Source organism: Mustela lutreola, chromosome 5 (genome assembly GCF_030435805.1).
Source record: "Mustela lutreola isolate mMusLut2 chromosome 5, mMusLut2.pri, whole genome shotgun sequence".
Classification (NCBI taxonomy): Eukaryota; Metazoa; Chordata; class Mammalia; order Carnivora; family Mustelidae; genus Mustela; species Mustela lutreola.
In genome coordinates, this window is record NC_081294.1 from 45,615,918 (window position 1) to 45,640,491 (window position 24,574).

The 24,574-nt window shown below is 47.3% G+C and overlaps 1 long non-coding RNA gene across 1 annotated transcript; it reads left to right on the forward strand.

The window, feature by feature from the left end:
- The first annotated feature begins 2,941 nt into the window (after positions 1–2,941).
- Positions 2,942–19,146, forward strand: LOC131831343 (uncharacterized). The gene is made up of 6 exons (XR_009353606.1): positions 2,942–3,235; positions 5,123–5,274; positions 6,513–6,716; positions 14,493–14,571; positions 15,018–15,211; positions 18,211–19,146. It is a non-coding gene; the product is annotated as an uncharacterized LOC131831343 (long non-coding RNA).
- Positions 19,147–24,574: the final 5,428 nt, after the last annotated feature.

Sequence of the window (24,574 nt, forward strand, 5' to 3'; positions counted from 1 at the left end):
ACATAAATCTAATAGCCACTTAAATATATAATAACAAACGGTGATCAATACTATTAATCAATGCTCTAATTAATAATAATGATAATAATAATAATAATAGTTAAAGTCTATTGAGTGTTTATTAAATGAGGGGGGCAATTGCAAGCATTTCACATACATTTTTCTTAACAAAAACTTCTACAATCCTACTTTACATACAAAAAAGCTGAGTAACAGTGTGATTAGACATCTTGCTCACGGGCACAGAGTCTGTGAGTGGGAGAGCCAAAATTTAAACAGAACATAGGGATTGGGGGAGCAGGATGGGAAAAGCCTTCCTGGAGGCTCAATTTTCTTCCCGTCCCGTATGAAAAGAATTTTCTTTCCAAAAATCACATACAGAACAGGATGCAGAAACAGAATGAGAATCCAGCCTCCTGAACCCTAAAGTAATCCAGCTCTAAAGTCAAATACACTGGAATGTGAAGACTTACTGTTACCCAAACTATCAAGCCCCATGAGATTCCCCAGAACAAATGGCAGGATGGAGACTAGGGGGGTGGGGGCGGGAGGAGGCTAGGGAAATAGACACATACCGCTCAGCAGAGTTTGCAGGGGCTTGAGCCTCCTGCCTTGGGACATATTTGGGGATGGTCAGCTCCTTGAAGGAAGGACCCTGTGTGTTCTCCATTGCATCTCCAGCCCTTAACACTCCCTGCCACACAGTAGGTGCAGAATTGTTATTTACTGAAAAATGAATGAATGGATAAGTTGACTTAAATGTGAGTGAATTAAGTGAAAAAGATAGAACAGATGGACGCTCCGTTTTTCTTCCGAGCTAGGGGTTTATGATCGCAATAACTTCCTTTCTTTCCACTCTCACTAACACCAGCCGGCCGTGCAGAGATATTCTGCTGGGTATCTGGGTCAGTTGCTACCGTTTCTTTTCAATCTGCATATCCAAAATGTTGTCCTGCTGTTTCATAAAACTCCCTTTTTAATTCTTTTTTCCAGTTTTGCTGATTCAATTAAGGGCTGAGTTTGATCTAGAAACCTTACCTCTTAAGTCCCTTTTGATAAAACAGTCCCCAGAGTACCCATCTCTTTGAAGCCTCTTTATGAGTTTTAGAGCTGAGTAAAATGCCGACCACTTTCAAGATAATTACACTGAAGCAGACACATTGTTCCTGGAATCTGTTTCCCAATCTGAGTAAACAGAGCCTGGTCCTTTTTATGTTCTTGTAATACGCACTGCCTTCTCTTTCATTTTTCTCTCTGTCTGGAGAGCTGCCTGTGGGTTATTTAATCTCTGGACCAGGGAAGAGGGAAGGACTTGTTTGGGGAAAAAATCATCTGCAGGAAACTTGCCCTTGGCTGGAGGGCCAACTCCTGGCTGATTCTGGCACCTTCAGTTGCTCTCCCTGTCCTACAAAGAGATCAGGGAAGCCAAGAACCACTCAGCAACCTTAGAAAAGTCTGAAGAACCAAATGTCCCCACCAAATCAAGGACCATTAGGCTGAACCAATCAAAGCAATGCCCACTGCGGTATCTTTTTTATAGGTGCTATGTAGGATAAGGACACACATGTGGGAATCAAGCCAGATGGGTTCCAGTCCCAGCTCTGCCACTTAAATTAGCCATGTGACTTAAGCTCTAGTGCCATCAGTTTTCTCATCTGTGTAATGGGAATAATAATAAAATTTATCTCAAATGCTCATGATAAGAATAAATTTAGGCAGGAACCTCGGTGGCTCAGTTGGTTAAATATCTGACTGGTGATGTCAGCTCAGGTCATGATCTCAGTGTCGTGAGGTCAAGTCCCACGCCGGGCTCTGCGCTGATCATGGAACCTGCCTAAGATTCTCTCTCTGCCTCTCTCTCTACCCCTCTCCATCCCCACTTTTGCATGCGCTCATGCTCTCTTGAAAGAAAGAAGAAAGAGAAAAGGAAGAAAGAAGCAAGAAAGAAAAAAAGAAAGAAAAAATTTAGATAATAATTTCAAACAATGTCTGACATTTAAGTGCCTAACTGATGATGATGATGGCGATGACAGTGGTGATGGTGATGGTCTGTGACATACAAAGCACTTTCACATTCGTGTTTGCGTTTCATCTCATTTTCCTTGCCCTCCTAGTAGAGTACCTACATCAGAACCATAATCTTCTGACTCTCAGTCTCTGTGCACTTTTATTCTGGGCCATTCCAAAGGAGTTTAACTTATTCTCTGTGATTCCCAGGACAAGGAGATGGAAGCTACAGGAAGACAGATTTGGACTCAAAATAGGGATATTTATTTTTAATGGTCAGAAGTATCAAAAAATGACTGTCTCAGAAAAGGAGTGTGTTTCCTGTCCCTGGCAGCATACACGCAGAGGCTGCCAGCCACCTGGAGAGGATGTTGTAAAGGGAATGGAGAAGTCAGACTTGGTGGCCTTCCAATTCCGAGAGTCTGAGTTTCTCGTATGAACAGGAAGTGTCTATTTCTGCCAGCCCTCCACCCTCATATGCCTCATTATTTTTCCAGGAAATCCCATGAGGCATGAGAGTTTTACTTGCAGATCCAGCCCCCACACTCCAGCCAATCTGACTAAAGAACCAGACTTTTGGGTGATTCGAGAGGCTGAATTATAGTAGTATTTCTAAATCTTGCTCTCTAGGTGATCTGGGGAAAGAAAAATCTGTAGTTTATGCCTGCCCAGCACCAACTCCCTCTCTCTGGTAACACTTCCTGCATTTCCATTGTTGGGGACCATTCCTCCCCTATTCTCAGTCCGTTCGGCTCTACTGAGATTGTCTCGCTTCCATGTTCAGCCCATGACCCAAGTCCAACCGTGAGGTGGCTGTTCCTCAGTGATTGGTTCAGGAACAGGCGTCTGATTCAAGATGGACCAATCAGAGTCCAGCCCAAGACTTTTGCTACACTTGTTGAGAAAGAGATGCTCTTTTCCCAGAGATTGCTGTGCTGGTAACAGGCAAGCCTAGATTTCCTGGGGTCTACCACATGGGCAGAGCCTGCCTTAAAATGACATCAACAAGAGGAAAGCAAACCTAAGAGGTGGTGAGAGCAAATCCTGATGACATCATTCAAATGCCTGGATCCAGCAGTAACTGAAGTTAGACCTATAGCTACAGTTTGTCAGTTTCATATGTATCTCTCAGATACATTTGACTTGGACTGCTACCACCTATAACCAAGAATTCCAACAAACATCCATCACAAAGCACTGGACTGGGGACAGAGAACTTCTATAGAAGGTAAACCTTGACTGCATTCTTTTCTGTATTAAGGCATACCTAGTAAGGTCCTTGGTAAAGACTGTTAATTATTTAATATGTCACTCTATACAGAGGAGAAACCATTAGGGTCTTAACCAGAGCCACCAATGCCTTAAGTAGAAGAAAATGAAATCAATTCTTTTATTCTGCATGCACACCTCTAGTTTTAACCATCATTTCCAGGGTAGCCTCTCCTCCCCCCTTTTTTAGTGAAGAAATTATCATTTATCCACTAAATATTAAAAGCATCTACTCTGTGCCAAGTGTTATAACAAATTATGTTTGGAAAACAGAGATATCTAAGGTATTAAGTACCTTGTGGTAAAACCAGGAGGCAGCATTCGTAGTGAACTTTTGTATAACCAACTCCATGTGCCCACTGTTTTACCGAATTTTTTTTTAACTGATTTTTTTAAAGTCACAACCCTGTATTAGTTTCCTGTTGCTGTGGTAACAAACTACTACAAATTTGGTGGTTTAAAACACACAATCTAGGGGTGCCTGGGTGGTTCAGTGGGTTAAAGCCTCTGCCTTTGGCTCATGATTTCAGGGTCCTGGAATCGAGCTCCGCATGGGGGCTGTCTGCTCAGCAGGGTGCCTGCTTCCCCCTCTCTCTCTGCCTGCCTCTCTGCCTACTTGTGATCTGCGTCTGTCAAATAAATAAATAAAATCTTTGGGCGCCTGGGTGGCTCAGTGGGTTAAAGCCTCTGCCTTCGGCTAAAGTCATGATCTCAGGGTCCTGAGATCGAGCCCCGCATCGGGCTCTCTGCTCAGCAGGGAGCCTGCTTCCCCCCTCTCTCTCTACCTGCCTCTCTGCCTACTTGTGATCTCTATCTGTCAAATAATTAAATAAAATCTTAATAAATAAATAAATAAATAAATAAAACCTTAAAACACACACACACACACACAATCTAGGGGCACATGGGTGGCTCAGTCCGTCAAGCTTCTAACTCTTGGTTTTGGCTCAGGTCATGATCTCATGGGTTGTGAGATTGAGCCCCACATTGGGCTCTGTGCTCAATGGGGAGTCTGCTTGAAGATTCTCTCCCTCTGCTCCTCTCCCCATGAGCTCATGCTCACTCTCTCTCTTTCTCTCAGATAAATAAATAAAAATATTTTTAAAAATTTAAAAATTATGTCCATCAACAGATGAATGGATCAAGAAGATGTGGTATATATACACAATGGAATACTATGCAGCCATCAAAAGAAATGAAATCTTGCCATTTGCGACAACATGGATGGAACTAGAGCGTATCATGCTTAGCGAAATAAGTCAAGCAGAGAAAGACAACTATCATATGATCTCCCTGATATGAGGAAGTGGTGATGCAACATGGGGGCTTAAGTGGGTAGAAGAAGAATCAATGAAACAAGATGGGATTGGGAGGGAGACAAACCATAAGTGACTCTTAATCTCACAAAACAAACTGAGGGTTGCTGAGGGGAGGGGGGTTGGGAGAAGGGGGTGGGATTATGGACATTGGGGAGGGTATGTGCTTTGGTGAGTGCTGTGAAGTGTGTAAACCTGGCAATTCACAGACCTGTACCCCTGGGGATAAAAATATATGTTTATAAAAAATAAAAAATTTAAAAAAATATAAAATAAAAATAAATTTAAAAATTAAAAGAAAATAAAATGCACAGTACAGTTCTGGATGTTGGAAACAGGCTTCCCTGAACTAAAATCAAGGTGTCAGCAGGGCTGTCTTCCTTCTGGAGGCTTTAGGAGAGAACTTGTTTCCTTGTCTTTCCCAGTTTCTAGAGACTGCCTACATTCCTTGGCTCGTGGACCCTTCCATGTTCAAAACCAGTACCTTACCATCTTTAAATCTCTCTCTCTCTCTCTCTCTCTCTCTCTAGAGAGTCTTCTCGCACTCTCTCTGACAGTCCTGCCTTCCTCCTACAAGGACCCTTATGATTGTATTGAGCTCATCTGGACAATCGAGAATAATGTCTCCATGTCAACATCTTAGGGGGACCATTATCTGCCTACCACAAATACAAAGAAGAAGGTATGATAATAATTATGATTATCTCCATTTCACACAGAGAAAAACTAAGGCATAGAGGGGTTAAACTCATCCAGATAACAAGGAAGAGCCAGAACTCTGATTCATATTCAGGAGTTCTGATCCACTGCTATTATTATCCACTCTATTTGTCCCTTTCAACCCAAATAGCACAGAATTTCAAGTCACCCAGACCCGGGCAAGTCACTTAACTATCCTGTGCCTCACTTTTGCCATCTGCAAAATGGAGCTAATGATTTTGTGTTTATGAACATTTGAGGTTATGCACATGATACCCCCAGCACATCCTAGGTGATCAATAGGGGGAGGCCACCATTTCTAAAACTGCTATTCGAGGTATAGAGACAGCAGGGGCTTTGAGACAGATGCAGTGCCCTTGCAGGGGGTGGGGTGTCCAGGCCAAGGAGGAAATGGTCAGCTTGGGCTCAGAGGAGTTGAGTTTCCAAGTACAGCTGTGGAGCTCACCCTGAGATGGGGGGTCTTCTGCTGGCTGTTAGAAGACAGATGAGGGGACACCTACCCAGGTTCAGCCATCTGGGGGAGCAAGTCTAGGGGCAGACAAGGCTGGGATATGGGGCTTTCATTGTGGATTGGTGGCAGAATAAGCAGATATAAAACCTACTGTCTTCCCTAACTCCTTTCTCGCATCCTTAGCAAACGGCATGTCAGCTCATCCCCTCAAAACAAACTGTTGGCCAGGCCCCACTTTGAGAGCCCGTACTTGGGGAGCAACCACATACCCAAGTCCCCCAGAACTTGGCTGCCAGGTGTGCCCTACCCTTTGCCCCCTGCTGAGCTGACTCGCTGCAGGGGACAGCTGACAACAGAAGGACAGCAGGATTTATCACTGCCCTAACTTGTCCATTTGTCTTCTGCTTGGAGGGTCCTGACAAGGGAGCTTCCAGGGACCGCACTGGAGCGTTACTGGAGTTCTTGACAGAGACACATGGCGGTGATTACACGCGGTGTTAGGCACAGTTACTACAAGGCGCCGCAGCTTCGAGTCCTCTCTTGAGCACAGTCTCAAATTGACTCCATAGCCTCCTTTGCTTCCAAGTCCTTCTATAAATTCTGTGTGGTGATGGAGGAGAAGTGGGGGGCACAGAAGGCCCAAGAAGGGGCTTCTTTTCCCCAAGGGCTGAGATGGGGGGTTCCTCTGGTAGCACAATTGAATGGGGCAGCCTAGAATGACCTTCTTCATCACCAGACTTCTGTCCTAGGACAGGAAAGCATTTGTTCCTTGCTCAAGCACGAGACTCAAACCAAGAGGTCCCTGGGAAAGGGAGTATGGTGATGGTGTTGGAAGGCTGACAGCATTTCCCGAGATGAAGGGCAGAGGAAAAGAAGATGGTACCACAGAGATTGTCCTGGCTGTGAACTGCAAATCCTGAGCTATGGCTGGAGTTTTGTCCTGTCTCTGCCAGGTATGTATCTGGCATTTGCTCGCATACCACCATTGATGGGGGACTCACTACTTCTCAAGGCAGCTTATTCCTCTCTTGGGCAGCTAGTGCTTCAGATGGAACAGAAATCTGCCTCTAGCTGCGGGTCTTGGATCAGACTTTCAGTCCACTTTCTCAACCACAGTGTTTCTCCAAGAGCTGCTTCATCTATGAGAATCCTCTGGGGAGCTCATTTAAATGTAGATACCTGGGCCCAACCCCAACCTGGCAACCCAGAATATCTGAGGCGGGGGCCTTGGACTCTGCATTGGTAAGGGTGCCTTCTCTGCAACATAAGAGTTGTGGGTCCCTGAAATGAGTTGGAAGGGAGCCCATGAGCAAAGAATGTCCCAAGGGAAAGCAGGGAACCTGGAGGACAGCCTCCCCAACTTGTCAAACACTGCCAAAGCTGGGGGCTGCTTGGGCAGGAAGGCCCACTAGACAGGGAAGAACTAGCCAGGAAATCCCAAATGACAGCCAGCACTTACGGGTACCCACCTGTGCAAACCTAGTCCAGAGGCTTTGACATCACCCCTCTGTGTGCAGCCATGACACCGATCCCCACTTAACAAACAAGGAAACTGAGGTTCAGAGGGGTGGCTTGCCCCCAGAAATATATGCAGAAAGTGGCAGTGTAAGGTTTGACTTCACACTCCTGACCACCATCCAGTAGCTTGATGGGAACCCCAGATCTAAGCCTCCTGAGACCCCGGCCTCTTCCTTTCTCTCAGTGAGCAGATGAAGTTGCTGTCGTTTAACTGTGGGCCACACTTCACGCTGACCACCCAGCGAGAGAGAGAGCCCTTCTGGCCCTTTGGACGGGCCCTGGCCAGTCCCCACAGAGGCAGGGCTTCCGGTGGCTTCGGCTTCCGGGTGATGATTCTGGCCCCGGGGAAGAGCGCAGCCCCTCAGGGAGCCCACCCGGTCATTCCTGCAGGCAAGCCACATGCCAAGCATTTGTAGGGCCTGAGCAAGAGTATCGCACATGTCTGAGGAGTTAGAAGTTACACATTGAGGTAACAAACTCTAAAAAACAAACAAACAGGCAAAAACAAACATAAAAATCCCATGTTCTGTCTTACTATCTTGACAAATATTCTTTTGTTTGGGCCTGGCAGGCCAAGTTCAAATTTGAAATGTGAAGGAGCTCCTTGCTTCCTGGAACGTGGCCATAAGGAGAGAGCTGTCCCCTGGCCCCATCTCCTGGCGCAGCCCCCTCTCCCCCCAGGACTCTGTCTCATGCCCCAAAAGCCTCCCATCATGTGCGAACACCACAGCTGACACATCCCAGTCCCATCCATGTGCCCTGCAAACAGCTGTGCCTGGGTCCCCTCGGGCCAGGCAGATTCATTTGGGGGAGCTCTGCCGTGCCCTGCCTGCTGAAGACAGGGCCTCTGTTCCGCTGGCTTCGCCCTCCCTGTGCGCTGCAGCAGCTGCTGAGCATGGGGACGAAGGTGGTCGGGGGCTGGGGGCACTGCAGCTCCTTGGGCCATGTACATTAGTATGCCACTCAGTCACTGCGGGGGCCTGTAGTCCCTGCTCTCAGCCTGGCATGGGGCCTGGCGGCGGTGCCCGGGAGGCAGCCTCTCCCACAGCAAATGAAGCATGGGGCCAGGCAATGAAGTCTTGCTTATAGCTCCAGGCTGCAAATGAGGGAGACAGGGAGAGAGAAAGAGAATCTTATACTCCAGGCAGGGAAGGAGGTCACCTAGATCATGAGATCATAACTGCTTCACACCTCACCTGGAAGTTGCCTATTAAATCTTATTATCTTTGGATTTTTAAAATAGTATGATGCGTCTCACCGGGCGATGACATCAGCGGCCATCCTACGTGTCAGTGGTGATCAAAGCGCCATCTGGACCAGCTGTGTCAGTTTCACCTGTTCTTAGGGCCCCGTCCAACCTCAGGAACCAGAAACTCTGGAGGGGAGCCGAGCCCCCAGTGTTTAACAAGACCTCCAGCTGATTCAGATGCTTACCCAAGTCCACGAACCACTGATGTGGACGATGCAGAGTCATTGACGGTTTCCGAGCAGAGTAGCGATTCTGTGAGAGCCGGGTGCCTCAGTATGCATTCATTTAACAAATACTTACTGAGAACCAAGCACTGCGTTAGGCACTGGGGGTTCAAGATCGAGTGTCTGTCCTCAAATTGCTCACAGCAGAGCCCAGGAGCAGGCAAGTAAACAGATCACAGCACGGGGCGGTGACAAACGCTAACATGGGACAGAGGAGGGTCAGCAGGCAGTGGAGGGGTATCGGGCAAGGCCTCCCTGGAGGCAGCACCTCCTCCTCCAGAACCTGGAAGAACCCGCATTGCCCGATACAGAGCAGAGAACAGTCAGCTGTTCCTGGGGACAGACTCTCTCCTTGACCAGCCTTTACCAGGGCTCCTCTGAGCCGTCTTCTCAATTGGGCCTTGATCGTAGCGCTCATCCCGCCTTTGGTCTGCCCAGCCCAGTATTAGCTAAGAATCCTTTCAGGTCATACCCTCACCCAGAAGATCTGATCACCCTTGACACCTGAACAAATTCCTCGTCTCTTACTCTTGCTGTCTAACCCCTGGACTTTAGCAAGAACCCTGTTAAGTCAGTGTAGCAAAATCCCCCTAACCTGGACACTTCCTCTTAGTGATTTTCCATCCGTTGACTCCCTCCCTGTGCTCATTGCCTATAAATCCCCAGCTGTCTTTGTTGGACTGGAAGTTGAGCCCTATCTCTCTCCTGTACTGCAAAACTCCTATTACATCAGTCCTGAATAGTTTTCCTTGCCAGTTTAACAAGTGTCCGGATAGATTTTTCTTTAATGCTGGATAAGGAGAACCATCGTGCACAGACTTAGAAGGAGAGAACATGGACCAGCTCATTGAGGCCCTTAGCATGGCTCACATGTTAGGGCAGAGTGCGAGTGAGTTGTCTGGAGAAATAAATGGGTCTGTGAGGCTCTCCAGGAGTTTGGGGTTTGTCCTGTGGGCAGTGAGATGTAGGAGGACATTTTAAGCAAAAGAGTGACATTCTAGAGGTTTTCGTTCTAGAAAGACCTCTCTCACAGAGTATGGATTGGAGAACCCAGGCCTGGAACCCCAAAAGACCAGTGAGGAGACTGCTGTCCCCAGGGGAGAAGAGTGTATGGACAGAGCTGGAGTAGGGCAGGTGGCTATAGGGAAGGAGACAGCTTTGAGATCAAGTTAGAGAGTGGGCCACACATCAGAGTCACTGGGGAGAATCTTGAAACATACCCATGCCCCCATCGGAGCCCCTGAATCAGAAACTCAAGCATCTGTATGTTTAAAAAGCTTCCCGGGTCAGTCAGCCGAAGCCAGAGCTGAGAACCACTGAGTAAGAGGTAAAGAGACCCAGCCTGCTGACAGGTTGATGGGGGAGGACAAGAGTGAAGAGAAAGAAGAATGTGTGTGTGTGTGTGTGTGTGTGTGTGTGTGTGTGTGTGTTGAGGGGGTGTCCCCCAGGAGTCTGTGTGAGTCATCCGAAATGCCAGTCACTGCATTTCAGAAGGTGAATCATGAGTCTGGACTGGGGCGGTCAGGGTCTGAAAGCTTCATTCTATTTAGGTGCAAAGATGCTGGGTTTTGAGGGGGTAGAAGCTCACATATGTGAACCATTTGATTCAAGGGATTGAATTCAGACTCATTCATTCACTTCTTCATTCATTCAGGAAATGTGGAATTGCTGTTGGCAGAAGACCCCCCACCCCATTTCCCACGATGGGAAGAAGGCCAAGGGCCTGTGTGGGGTTCCCTGGTGGCCTCCCTTTGGTTGACAGGACAGGCCCAGGTGTGCGAGCCCAGACAACCTTGCAGCCAGGTCATCTGCTGTCTCCGCTGGGGGAAGTGCTTCCTGACAGCTGCTCTGAAGCGATTCTCCTTCAATTTCCATTTTATAGCTCCTTGTTCCCTCCTCAGCAGGAGGCTGTGTCTCCGAAGAAGTCAGTCTGACATTGCGGGCTGCGATTACCATGCCCTTCGCCTGGCTGAGATTTCTTGGTCATCTCCCACCGTTGGTGCTGTTAAGTTTCTCTGCATTGATTAGTAACCCAGATATCTATCAAGCAGCTGCTGGGTGCCCGTCAGAGAGCTGGGTGTTACCGAGCCTGGGGATGGATAAGAAGAGCCACTTGGGTTGGCCTTGCCATCACCCACTCACACGTGATCCCTCACAACCAATTAACAAATGTTTGTAGAGTACAAGCAAGGAATTGAGGTGTGTATTATTTAAAACCCCAAAGGTACCCACAACAGAACTAAATATTGCAGAGTATCTTTCTAAAATTGGAAGGCAGAAGGCAGGAGGATTAAGTGAGTTAAATCCTCATCAATCATACTAAGAAGTCAATGGATAATGTCCAGAGTTGATAAATCAAGGAATACAGGTTATAAGTCTTTGACAGGAACCACTGGAGTATGGTGATTAAGAGAATTTAGGTGTCTGGAATCCAGACCCGAGTTGAAATCCCATTTTTATCGCTTACCAGCTGTGTAGGACCTTGGACAGGTCACTTATTTTCTCCATGCCTTAGTTTCCCCATCTGTACAGTGGGCATAATAATGGTGGTTACCTCATGGGCTTGCGGTGAGCACTCATGGAAACAGTGTACAGGAAAGGTTTAGCACAGGACTTAGCACATGACAAGCCTCTGTTTTAGCCAAAGCTAACAAGAGAAACAGTTAAACAATGTTAGTCTGGGGGAACAGGACATGGTAGGGAAGGGATGGTTGCTTTTTATGATCAGTTCTCTGAATTACTTAATTTTGTAGCCATATGCACACATCGCATTGCTAAAAATAAAATTTTAAAGTATATCTACACACTGGGTAATGACAGTAGAAAACTGAAGGCTTACTGAACTTTTCTGGCTTGAGTATCTCTGTTTTTGCCACATTCAAACTCCTCCTCCTCTTTCCTGCCCTGTTTTCATCCTCCGTTTCCCAACTCCTCCTCTTCCCTTTCTTTTAGTTTGTTTTGACTGTCACTGGCTCTTAACTGCTCTCAGTAGGGTTTGGCGTCTGTATTAAATTGTTAGGGCTGTCATAACCAAATACCATGGATTCAGTAGTTTGAACATAGAAAATGATTTTCTGGAAGCTAGAAGTCCAAGATCAGTTGTCTGTAGGCTTCCCTTCTTCTGATGCCTCTCTCCTTGGCCTGTAGAGGGCCACCTTCTTGCTGTGTCTGCACGTGGTCTTTCCTCTTTAAGTGCATTCCTGATGTCTCTCTGTGTCCAAACTTCTTTGTATAAGGGCACCAGTCAGACTGGATTAGGGCATACCCCAAAGACCTCATTCTAACTGAATTACCTCCTTAAAGACCCTATCTTCAAATGCAGCCACGTTCTGAAATTCTTTTCCGTGTCCCTTCATTTTCTTAGCAAACTCCTACACATCCTTCAGGATCCACCCAAATATCCCCTTCTCTGTGACCTCTCCTACATACCCCTCAGCAGGATTACCATCCCTCTTCTGTGCTCTCATGGCAGCCTGTGCGTTCCCAATAAAACACGTCTAGTGTTCTATCAAGGTTTTGCATACTTGCCTATGGGGCGTTTAAACGCTTGTTAGTCATCTTTGAACCTTTAGTGCTTGGAGCAGGGCCTGGCCCACAATTTGTGTTCAATGAATAAGGGAATGAATGAATAACTGAATCTTTTCTGCTATGGCATCAGCCCCTTTTTCTGGTTGCTCAGAAGGAATAGAAACCAATTTGTCACTCTGCTCTATGCGGATTAGTCACAGTTTAATCAACTACAGGGTAGTGTGATCTATTTACTGAGCAAAGTGAATGCTAGAAAAACAATTCCAATTTTAATGCTAAATTGTCAGTGCTTTCACACACTTACCCTGCCTCAATTCTTGGGCTTACTCCAGAGGCTAACTGATGCACTGGACTGAGATAGTGATGTAGGAAAGACGTTGTGGTCCAGAGACAATGGCCAAGAAGGAATTCCTGAGACATCTTTGGCACCAAAAGGTAAAGCATGGGAACAGGACCCATGGGCAGAAAGAGCTGCATTGGGGTCACGAGGAGAGGCTGATTATATATTTTAAGTTGGGAGGGGGTTAGGAATAGGGTAAGTCTGTGAACAATTTTGGAAGCAGGGTTTCCAGGACCTTGAGGGGGCCAGCTGGTCATTTATGACTGCTTAATAAAACCTTAGTCATGAGACCCTTCAGATGTGTATCGGTGGGTCATAGGCTTCTGGGATGTTTGCCAACATATATCTTGGGGTTAAAGGTAAAGGAAATTTCCAAAGCAATTTTGATATGTTAAAGAAGACTTACTGGATCCTGGGAGTTTTGCTCTTAGCCAAGTATTAACATCGAGAGAGTTGAGTTCCTAGAGGAATGTCATTCTGCCTGTATCAAGGACTTATCCGTGGGCTGTAGGCAGTAAGGAAATTTAATTTTTCTTTTGCATTTATTTCCCACGTCAGTAGAAGATCTGGGTTCTAGTCCCCTCTCACTTTCCTCTATGGATTTGTGGAGTCTCCTCACATTCATAATGAAGGGGCTGGGCCAGGGGCTCCTGGTGGCTCAGTGGGTGGGGCCTCTGCCTTAGGCTCAGGTCATGATCTCGGGGTTCTGGGATGGAGCCCTGGGTTGGCCTGGCTCTGCAGGGACCTGCTTCCCCCTCTCTCTGCCTGCCTCTCTGCCTGTTAGTGATCTCTCTGTGTGTCAAATAAATAAATAAATCTTTAAAAAAAAAATTATGAAAGGGGCTAGAGCATATCAGGAGTTGAAAATTCCAAGACCCACAAGGGCCATAGTGACAATTTGGCTCAGTGACCCCTCAGCCCCCAGCTTTGTTATGGCCATGCAGGAAAACAGGCCCATGGTTTGCCAGATCTTGCGATCTTTAAGAGAAACTGGGAGGGTCAATTTCTATACAGAATGCGTGATTAAAAAAATTTATCACATGGGTCTGGTATGTGAAGAGTCAGGCGCCCTCCTACATTGTTGGTAGGAGTGCAAAAGGATTCAGCCCTTATGGGAGGGAACTAGGGTTTATCTTTTGAATGAAAGGCATGGTTACGTTTGATCCAGCCAATCCTACCTCTAAGAATTTCCTCTCAAAATTCAACTCCCTGTTAACAAAGGAGACCTATACCAGGTTATTCACGAAGGCATTACTTGACTAGCCTCTGATGCAAAGAACTCCAAATGTCCACCCATAGGGGACTGTTTGAACCCGGCTTTATTCACACCAAGCAGTACTTTGCAAGTGGAAAGCAGAATGGGACAATCTCTATGTATTTAAATGGAATGATCTCCAGAATCATTTACATGATAAAAGCAAAGTGCAACACAGTGAATAGAAAAATGCTCTTCTAACTTGAGCCCCCCAGCTGAAAGAACGCATTTGCCAAATGCACTGCACTGCTTCCTTCCTAGCTCTCTCTGCAGCTGGAGGTATGGGTCAGCGATGCGCGAGTGTGCCTGTGTGTGTTTGAGCTTTGTTACGTAGTTCATTTAGGTCTCCCATAGTAAGTGGCAGACTTCCTACAGGGACAAGGACTGCCCAGAGAGCCATTGGCAAAACCAATGTCTTATCTGATCACCCAAAAGGAGTCACACTGGTGTAACTTGCCAGAAAGAATCTTGGACTCTTTCCTCGACTTGGATTTCCATAGTATTAGGTTCTAATACCAGCCCTGCATCTTACCGCCATGAGGACCTTTCTCCCTCCTCCCACCTAATACATTGTTATTTGTGTGTTCATGCTTATAATGTCTTTTCTGCCACTAGACCGTGAGCGCTGCAAGACTGGATTTATCTGTTTGCCCATCATGGAATCTCTAGCACTTGCCATACTGCTTCGTATGGGGTAGGTTCTTAATCTCAGTGGAATGAATGACTAAAATGAATGGGTAATGTACGTAAAGAACTTAGCAGAACGCATAGAGATGGTGAAGTGTTCTATTACAGGGAGTAGCAGTTCACTTAATGTTAGGATGAAGGTGATGACAAGGTGTGTGACTTTAGACGAATGAAATACCTGAGGCTCAGTTTTCTCATCTGTATCATAGACCCAATAATACCTCCTTCTAGGTGTTGATGGGAGCGTTGATAAGATAACATATACCAATCACTCAGTGTATGGCTTGGCACATAAGAGATACTAAGTGCTGGCGATGATTAGAAAAACAGCGTAAAACAAACAGAAAAATCTGGCAAACCCTTGTTCGATGGGAAGGGTCAAGAGCATTGCAAGAAGAGGCTGTCTTGCACCTTCCACTGTCATCTAACTTAGCCCTGTCCATTCTTCAACAGGTGCTGGCTGAGCAGACACTACACGCTGGGTACTAGGCCAGCTGCTAAGTGCAGCCTCGAGAAACAAGCAATTTATGACCCTGAGTTTCTTGCAGGGGTGATGAACATGTTCCACAATTGTGGTGGTGGGTGCGCACAAGTGTGTGAATATACTCCAAACCACTGAACTGTACACTTTAAGTGGATGAGTGAAGGTAGGACACGTGAGTTCTAGCTCAATAATGCTGCTCTTAAAAACAAAACAAAACAAAAAAGGAAGAAATGAATAATAGATCTGAGTCTACTACTTCCTAGCTTTGTGATTTCTCTGCTAAGGTTTTCTCTTCCCGAAAATAGGAATAATAACAGAACCTACCTCATAGGCTTTTGGTGTGGATTGAAAGAAATAGAATTTGGGGGCGCCTGGGTGACTTAGTCAGATAAGCGGCCAACTCTTGATTTCAGCTCAGGTCATGATCTGGGGGTCCGGGGTAGAGACTTGCAACAGGCTCCATACTCAGCAAGGAGTCTGCTTTGGGATTCTCCCTCTCCCTCTGCCCCTCTTCTCTCTCTCTCTCTCAAATAAATAAATTAATCTTAAACAACAACAAAAAAGAAATAATGTTCGTAAAGTACTAGGTTAGAGTTTGGTCTGTAATAAGATCTCCATAAATATTAGCTAACATCACCATCATCATCTCTATGAATACATAAATACTAAAGCAGAAATTACACAAGTTATATAGGAAAAAGAGCTCCACTGGGTAGGAAGCGGAAGGAGCCAGTGAGTAAATGAGGCCAGGGGAGCTGACATCTAAGCTAGGAATTCACCCACAGAAGGCAGTGCTGAGTTGACCTGGAGGGGGATCAGCGTGAGCCAAGGCATGGCGCTGGGAAGCAACACGGTTAAGCAAGATTATGGAGCTACTGGTAGTTTCGCACAAAGGGCAAGGCCAGCCCTCTGACCTCAGAGAGCAGACAATGAGGAGACCACTTGTGGGAAACCACATGGCAAGTTTGCACACTGTCCGTGGGCAGGGTGATGTTTAAGGGATGCAGGACCACAATGACAGTGTTGTTAGAGACTCTTCCAACAATGCACATGGGACATGATACATGCTTTAACCTGGACTTTGAGATGAGAGTGCCAAGGCCAAGGCTCTTTTGGTCAGAAGGGACAGAAGATCACTCACACCTTCAGGGAAAGGGAATACAGCAGGAACCACCATTGCCACCACCACCATCACCACCCCCCACCCCCACCCCTCCCACCCCTTACACCCCACCCCACCTCACCAGAAAAGAAGCCCCAGGGCAGGGATCCAGGCAGGACCCTAGAAACCATCACCGGAGCTAGAAGACCAGGAGCCAAGGTGGTTCTCTTACATAGTTTTCTCTCTGCGCACCTCTGTTCCTCTCACTTCTGCTTCATTGTCTTCTTCTGACTGATGCACTCCCTGTGTTACTCCTGGCTTTATGCTTTCCTGAACCTTCTCCTTGTGTGTGGCCCAAGAGCATCTCCACCTTGATATTACCTGAACTTGTACCTTCAAGGAGCGCCAGCAGCTGTCTTCTTCCCTCGGTGGCCCTTGAGTCCAATTTCTTTCCTTTTATAAAAAATTTATTCATTTGAGACAGAAACACACACACACACACACACACACAGAGGGGATGAATGCGGGAGAGAGGCAGTGGGAGAAGGAGCAGCAGACTTCCCACTGAGTAGGGATCCGAACTCAGGGCTCTATCCCAGGAGCAGGAGGCAGATGCTTACCCGATGGAGCCACCCAGGTTCCCCTTGATTCCAATTTCTGAGACAGAATCTGAGGGGCTCCGCTCGTGCTTTATATCCAGGTCAGGTACATCTTCGGCCCAGCGGCAGCCCAGAGGTGAGGCCGGGGGCTGGTTCCCAAGCCAGGGGACTCAGCCATTGGGGTAGCAGGGTTCTGATCAGGGAGGCTTCTCACAGGCCCCTGAAATATGTCTCACACAGGAGGCCCGGAGAGGAACGGATACATTTACAATTTATTAGGCAATAAAATCAGTATTATTAGGTAATTGTTTGAATGTGGGAGGTGAGCTGGAGTGGAGGCAAAGATGACGTCAGGGGCCGGCTTGGGTCACTGGGTGATATCTCGGCTCCCCTCTCCTCTAAGTCCGTGCTGTTCTCAGCTTCTCGGGAAGCTTCTCCATTGGATTCAGTCAGGGTCTCCGGCTCTCTCACCCCGGGAAACGTGAGGAGAGTTTAGTAAGAGGGCAACAGGAAAGGAGAACGACAAGGGAGCGTGCAGGACCTTGGGGCAGGGGACTGGGCTGCGCTGTGCAGAGGGAGGCGGTGAGGGGAGCCCCTCTTACGGGAACGCAGAGAGGGAGGCCCCCTGACCGCAGCTGTGTGGCCTTTACTGCGGACACATCCGGGAAGGAAGCTGGGCAAAGAAACCCCCGGCCTTGGTTCTTCTCTCACCCTCTGAAATCCTGGCCCAGCTCTAACCCCAACAGGAAGGCTGTGAGGAAGGAAGCCCGCTGATTTGTGGTCTAGAGCCACTCTGGGGCGGGGAGCTGGGAGGAGCAAAGGTAAGATAGTCACTACATTCCTTCCTCTTGGTGGGGCGGGGAGCCAATCCCCGTCCCGTGGGCTGGAAGTGCCCACGGCTTCCTGATAGCCTCTACTTCATAACCACAGAACAGAAATGTGACTGTTCTAATTTGCCTTAGGTAAATCAGGGATCCATCCTTGGACCAGTCATTATAGGGGAAAGGGATAGCATGCTTCTGAATGGCTGAGCCAGAAGCTAAGGCTGGGGTCAGCGCTGATCTCAGCTCCTAGCTGAGATGGAGGAAGGTAAATCCCCAAGGAAAATCAGGGTGCTGTCTAGCTAATCAGATAAAAAGAACAGAGGTTCACTACTGCCCATAACGGGGCTCATTGAGGACTTTGGAGCAGGGTTTTCTTTGTTGTTGTTGTTTTGTTCTTGCTGGACAGATTGGAGGTTAAGACACAGTGGGTGAATGGGTGAGCCCAGCCCTAAAGGATGGAGAGGCCCCCTCCCCAGGCCTCAGTTTCCTAGCAGGGATGCGTCTTAATATTCTGTGTTTCTGACACTTACCAGAGAGTTGTTAACCAACAAATTAAGCCCTCTCACCAACCGTGCAAACCCCTGTAGCCAGTAAAGACCTCCAAGGATTGTTTTCTGAATTCTCTCCCTGCCTTTAGACCTGGAACAGACCTCTCCAGACCCACTGAAGTTTGCTAGAAGGTGCCACCTAGTGGAACATCAGATGACCTGCCGCTTAGACCAAAAGAACCCTTAGGAGGGTTCTAGAGGCCTGAAAGCCACTGAGCCACGGCTCTCTCAAACTGGACTGCAGATGGCAATCGCCTGGGGAGGGCCGGGTCCTACCCCCAGAAGTTCTGACTACATTTGTGTGGGGTCCAGGGCAGGCACACCCCCGTGATTCTATGCACCGCCAAGGTTGAGACCATTGGGTCATAGAGCATCCAACCCTTTATCTTGCAGAGGTGTCCACAGATTCGAGCCACTTCTCCACAGGTCTCAGACTCCTAAGAAGCCCCTTTCTCCTGCACCCCACCACCTCTCCGTTTGTGTCTTTGAACAACTTTTTCCCTTCATGCACAAATGAAAAATAATTAAAGGGGAAACACTCTCATTTCCCACACCCAGATACTGAGTTGAGGGGCAGTGCCAGGAGAAGGATGGCTCCCTAAACACCTGATATTTGCATCTGACGCTCCCGACGAATACTCTGTTTGAGATGTGCCCAACTAATGACGTAGTCTATTTACTTGTTGAGATATATGGCATTCTCTGTTTGCTCTTTCAAAACGAATCCTACTTGAAGCACCTTCAACATCTGCTGCTTTGATTCAGCAGCATTTCTTTATAGTTGGCAGGACTGGTTTAATTGGCATCTCCTTGTGGAAATGACAAAGTAGACTCCGAGAGAGAGATAGACAATTTTCTGTCTAGAGGTCATTTCAAATAGGCATCCTGCAAACCCTTTCTTTTTATTCAAACTAGAGCTGAAATGCCACTAAATGCACACTCTGGGCTGAACCACCTGAGTAGTGTTCCATGTCTGGCTCCCCTTTTCCCTCCCTACCTTGAAAGATTGAGTCCCTGAATTTTAGAATTTAAAAAGACTTCAAAGAGCATCTGGTTTGACTGTTTTATTTAATGCAACCATATTCTATATTTATCTAGACCTCTCTAATTCCTGCTATCACATACACTCATGGACCCATACATGATTAACCTTGATGCTCAGAGAATTTGGGCAGCCACACAGGAAGTTAAGAGCAAAGTTTGGACCAATCCAGGCTGAGAGCCAGCTGTAGAAATATCAGCTCCAGGACTTTGTTCTCTTCCTCTATATAAGAAGTTGGAGCCTTGTTAAATGGCCAACCTGGTAGAGATAGCAATATGGGTCATTGACACCAGTGTTAATGAGTTTCCTGAGTGCAGGTTTTAAAGAGGTGAGTGCTTGATTGATTAATTGACTCATTCATTCATTTCCCAAGTGTTTTCTGAGAATCCACTTTGGACGGGATTCTGTACTAACAGTGAGAGTATCCTGGGGAGCAAAACAGATAAACACAAACAAACAACATGATCCCTGTCCTCATTGGGTTTATAATCCAGCAGAGGAGGCAGATATCAATCGTCCAGGAACCATAAACACTGTGACTGCTAAGGAAAGGCATTGCTAAGAGGTCACACAACTGGGGAACTTAGTCCGTTGAGAAAGCTAGGTGGGCTTCTTCGAGAATGTATGCGGATCTTGATGATTTCCAAGGAGTGGAAGAGCAAGAATTCTGGCTTTGGGTTTGCATCAGGCATAGAAGTCCAACACCCAGAGCATCTTAGGTTTTGCTTAGGGTCAAGCAGACCTCTGTCTTACCATCTTGGAAATTATATCATTAAAGGGTCATGATGATCCCCATTTCACGAATGAGGAGACTGAGGCTCAGCATAGCTAACTGACTTGACCAAGGTTAAAGAGTGTTTGAGGTGGACTGAGCTGCAGACCCACACCCCCTGGCTTGCCACTCTGTTCCATTTTCATAGCCCGTCAGCTCAGACCTCGGCCAGACCAGCCTAAGGGGATAGCCCTGGACAAATGGGGTCAGCAACAAAGGACCCTAAGAAAGCCAAGGTGAAGAGATCTCGTTAAACAGGTTTTCATATCGTCATCAGGGAGGGTGTGGGCCTACCCCTATCACTTCTCTTCTGGTTGACCCTTCTTGTGGAAGTAGGTCTCAGGGGATCCCAAAGGATCTGCCTGTTACTGAGGACAGGATGGCACACTGAAAAGGAAGCAAGAGCATAAGCAGATCATTGAAAAAAAAAAAAGAAGAAAGAAGAAAAGGAAGCAAAGATGGGAAGATGGGGGGAAAGAGAGGAGATACTCACCATGCAGCAAACATGGGTATGAAATCCTTTCCATGTGTCAGGCATGTATGGTGCAGGGTTTGGGGATAGAGCAGGAAAGGAGCAGCCAAGGCCTCTGCTCCATGCAGCTGATGTGTGATCTGGAGGAGCTCAATAACAAACAAGTAAATACACAAATAAATAAATTATGGCCTAGAGGGATGTGCACTGTGAAGAAAACATAGCAAGATGTAAGGTCGGTGGGCGCCTAGGTGGCTCAGTGGGTTAAAGCCTCTGCCTTTGTTTGGCTCAGGTCATGATCTCAGGATCCTGGGATGGAGCCCCCGCATTGGGCTCTCCGCACAGCGGGGAGCCTGCTTCCCCTCCCCCCAACACTGCCTTTCTGCCTACTTGTGATCTCTGTCTGTCAAATAAAGAAAGAAAAATCTTAAAAAAAAAAAAAAAAAGATGTAAGGTAGGCAACTTCAGGTGGGCCATCAGGGAGGGTCTCTGTGAGGAGGTGACATTTAAGCTAATATCGGAAGAATGAGAGGGAGGAGTAGTGGAGGAAGATTAGGGAACCAGCATTTCTGGCAGAGATAAGGGCTAATTCAAAGGCCTTGGGGCTGGATTGGGCAGAGAGTAGGGTCAGAACCAGGAAGAAGGTGTGGCACATGGTTTGGAGTGACAAGAGAATGATAGGAGATGAGATTGGAGAGGCCCAGGCCACGGGTAAAGATTTAGCTGAAATCCTATTAATCCCTGTCTTCAGTGTTCCTCGCTGTGCTGGGCTTTTATTTCAGCCAAAGTTACTAATATCTTCAGATGGGTGTCTGTGGTAAGCCCTTTATGCACATCATCTCATTTAATACCCACAATAGGCTTAGGACAGGTCAGTCCAAAAGTAACCAATCTTGTTCTATTTCAGCTAGTGACCAGATCAGTTTTCCCAGAAAAACAGCCAGAACTAATAGCCTGCCTACATGTCTCAAATGGTATGGTCTGAGTGGGATAAAGCCCTAGGAGCTCCCCCCAGCATCCCCACACTGTAGAAGGTGATCAAAGAGCCCTGGGATTAAAGCTGGGTTCATGGGTTAGAGTTTCCATTGAAGGCTGAGGGAGCTGGAATGCAGCTTTGATCAACAAGTCACTCGGTAAGACACAAGAATAAGCTCAAATCCAATTTCATACAGACTCCTCTAGGGAGCTGGAAGATGAGCTGAGGAGGAGAGAGACACTGAAGATTTTCCAGTACATGACTTCAGCCGCTATGCTCTACTCATCCTGTAATTATTGAGCACCTATTGTGTTTCAGGCCTGGGAGAGGTCATAGGTTAGCTTTGTGTGGTCTGAGCAGGAGTATGAGCTAAAATCCATGTGTCCTGCCTCAACTCCTGTTGCTTTGGCTCAGGGAGAAGGGGGGACTTTTTTGCAGATTCCTCTGCTTGGAAGAAACACCAGTTTTCTGATTTCCAAAAAAAGAGAAGTATGTGCTAGCAGCAGCAGAACATACTGTAAAGGATACCTGTTCTAAAGAAAAATGCAGCAAATGGAAATGGGGTGCTCTTTGATATTTTGGATCCGCTGGTCAGGGAGGCTTTCTCCTAGGCAGAAAATTTGGTCTGGTTCCTGAGAGATGTGGGGGAGAGGTATAGAGGACAAGATTGCTAGACAATGGCACAGCAAATGTGCAAAAGCTCTGAGGCGGTATCATCAGCTTGGTGCATTTGAGGTATGCAGCAAGAAGACCAGTGTAACTAGAAGGGAAGGAGAGAGAACAAAGTCTAGAAATTGGGTCAGATCATGTAGGGCCCCATGAGCTATATGGTAAGGATTCTCATAGATTATTCTAACACACAGGGAAGTCCCAGGCAGCTTCCCAGGAGCAGAGTGAGCCTTATGTTTATAAAAGGACCACTCGAGCTACTCTGTTTCTAGCATTGTGCTTTCGCTGTGAAGGCACATACGAGAATTTTGCAATATTATCTTCACCTCTAGGAACTTCCTTTTTGTCAGAGACAGATGGAAATTCAATTCTGTAAATACTGTATTATCAACTGCAGTGTAAAAAGCATAGGGCTCTTCCTAGCAGGATTAATAATGCTAGCCAAAAGGTGGAAACGATCCAAAAGTCCACACATGGATGAATGGCTAGACAAAGTGCCATATCTACATACAATGGACTATTACTAAATCTTCAAAAGGGATGAAAATCTGATACCTGCCACAAATGGATAGACCTCAGAAATATTATACTGAGTGAAGTAAGCCAAAAACAAAAGGACATATATCGTACGATTCTACTTATATGAAGTACGTAGTTAAACTCATAAAGACAGAAAGTAGAATGGTGGTTGTTATTGGGGGTTGAAAGGAAAGGAAATGAGGCATTATTGTTTAACAGGTACAGTTTCAGTTAGAGATGATGAGAAAGTTCTGGAGATGAATAGTGATGATGATGCATAATGGAAATATAGTAATGCCAATGAATGGTTTAAATTCTAAGTTTTATGTTATGTATATTTTACCACTGAAATAATTAAAAAAAAACATTTTTAAGGTATAGAGCTAAGATCTAGGGATAGAAGAGTGAGCCTTCTAGGCAGAGGCAGGAAAGGACCTCTGATGATAGCAAGAAGGCAAGTGAGCACAATGGGGGCACAATGAAGAAAGAAAAGGTGAAGGCTCTTCACATATGGCCTTGCAGGATCTTGCAGCTCCTTACAGAAATCCACTGGACAGGGAAATCCATGGGAATCCAATGGGAATCCATGGGAAAGCACTGGACAGATTGGAGCAGAGGGGTGATACTAACTACTCCTTGTTGAAACCCTGCTAGTGGCTTTCTTTAATGAGTCTCCTTTGCAAGCCAGGGTAAGAAAAGCACTTACTCCACAGGGTAGCTAACTGTGGGCATTAAAAGAGGTAATGTGTGTCAAGGGTTTAACATGGTGTCTGGCACAGAGTAAGCCTTCAATAAAAGGTCAGCATTACTGTGACAGAAATTCAAAGAAAGACAGCAGCCCTCTGAGGATAAGTTTTGCAGGAGTCCGTGGAGGGGTAGCAGTTCAACTAGATGTGGAAGGATGAACAAAGGTTTTCATCAATATAGATGTGGAAGAGAGCAGGCTTTCAGGGTGGAAGGAACTTCCTGGACAACAGCACATAAAGGAAAGCAACCAGCAACATGGCAGGGCAGAGGAGATAAAGCAAGGAGTGTGAACTCTGGAGCCTAGGTGACGGGAGTTCTTAAGGTTTGGGAGATGCCCAGATCCGAGAGGAAGCAATTAAGGGAGAGCACTGAGGAGCCACAGGCATCACCGTCGGAGACCGCTCCGCAGCCGTTCACAGAGCCCAGGCAGCTCGACTTCTCCAGAGCCCTCATCGCGGTTACAGGCACACTCCCTCGCCTAACGCAATTATGCATTTAATGTTTCAGCACCCGGACGACAGGGCTCGAATCTGTTTTCATTTCATCCCGGTGCCCGGCAGTGTCCGGCCCACATAGCTGAACAGGAGACAGAAACCGACAAGAGTTTTTTCGAGAAAGGGCTCCATGAGCTAAGCACCTAGAAGTATTCATGGGAGTGGAGGGCATTCCAGCGCCAAGGAGACTGGGCTTGCGTGCGAAAAGCTCCAGCAAAGCTCCTGCAGGGAGGCTCCGGTCCCCTCCCGCCGCTTTGCAGGCACAACAGACGGGGGTAGGCGGGCGCAGCACTCCACAGTTTACAAAGGGCGTTCACAACTAACGCCAGGAACTCTGAGAGGAGGAAAGCTGGGGGCCCGCCGCAGACCCGTGCACGTGGAGCACAGTTACGGCTCCACTGCACGCCCGGGACTCCCGAGTCCCCGGGACAAAGTTGGTCCCCAGAGCGGAGCCACTCCAAGGGGTGGGCAGCCACAGTCCCGAGCGTCCCGCGGGCTGGAGCACTATCTGCACACCCCCGTGGGGTAGTCCGCAGCAGAGCTTGAGGGCAGAGCTTGGGTGGGGGGGTGGAGGGCTTGGTGGTGGGGGGGCGGGGGGCGGTCCCCGGCGCGTCCGAGCGCGCGGACGAGCACCTTCGCTCAGCCCATACCAGTTAGCGCCCAACTCGCCAACTCCGGGACTTTCGCAAAGCTGCCGCGGGCGGGGTAACCGCGGAGGAGCGGACCGCACCATCGCGGCCCTAGAGGGGGAAGCGCTCGGCT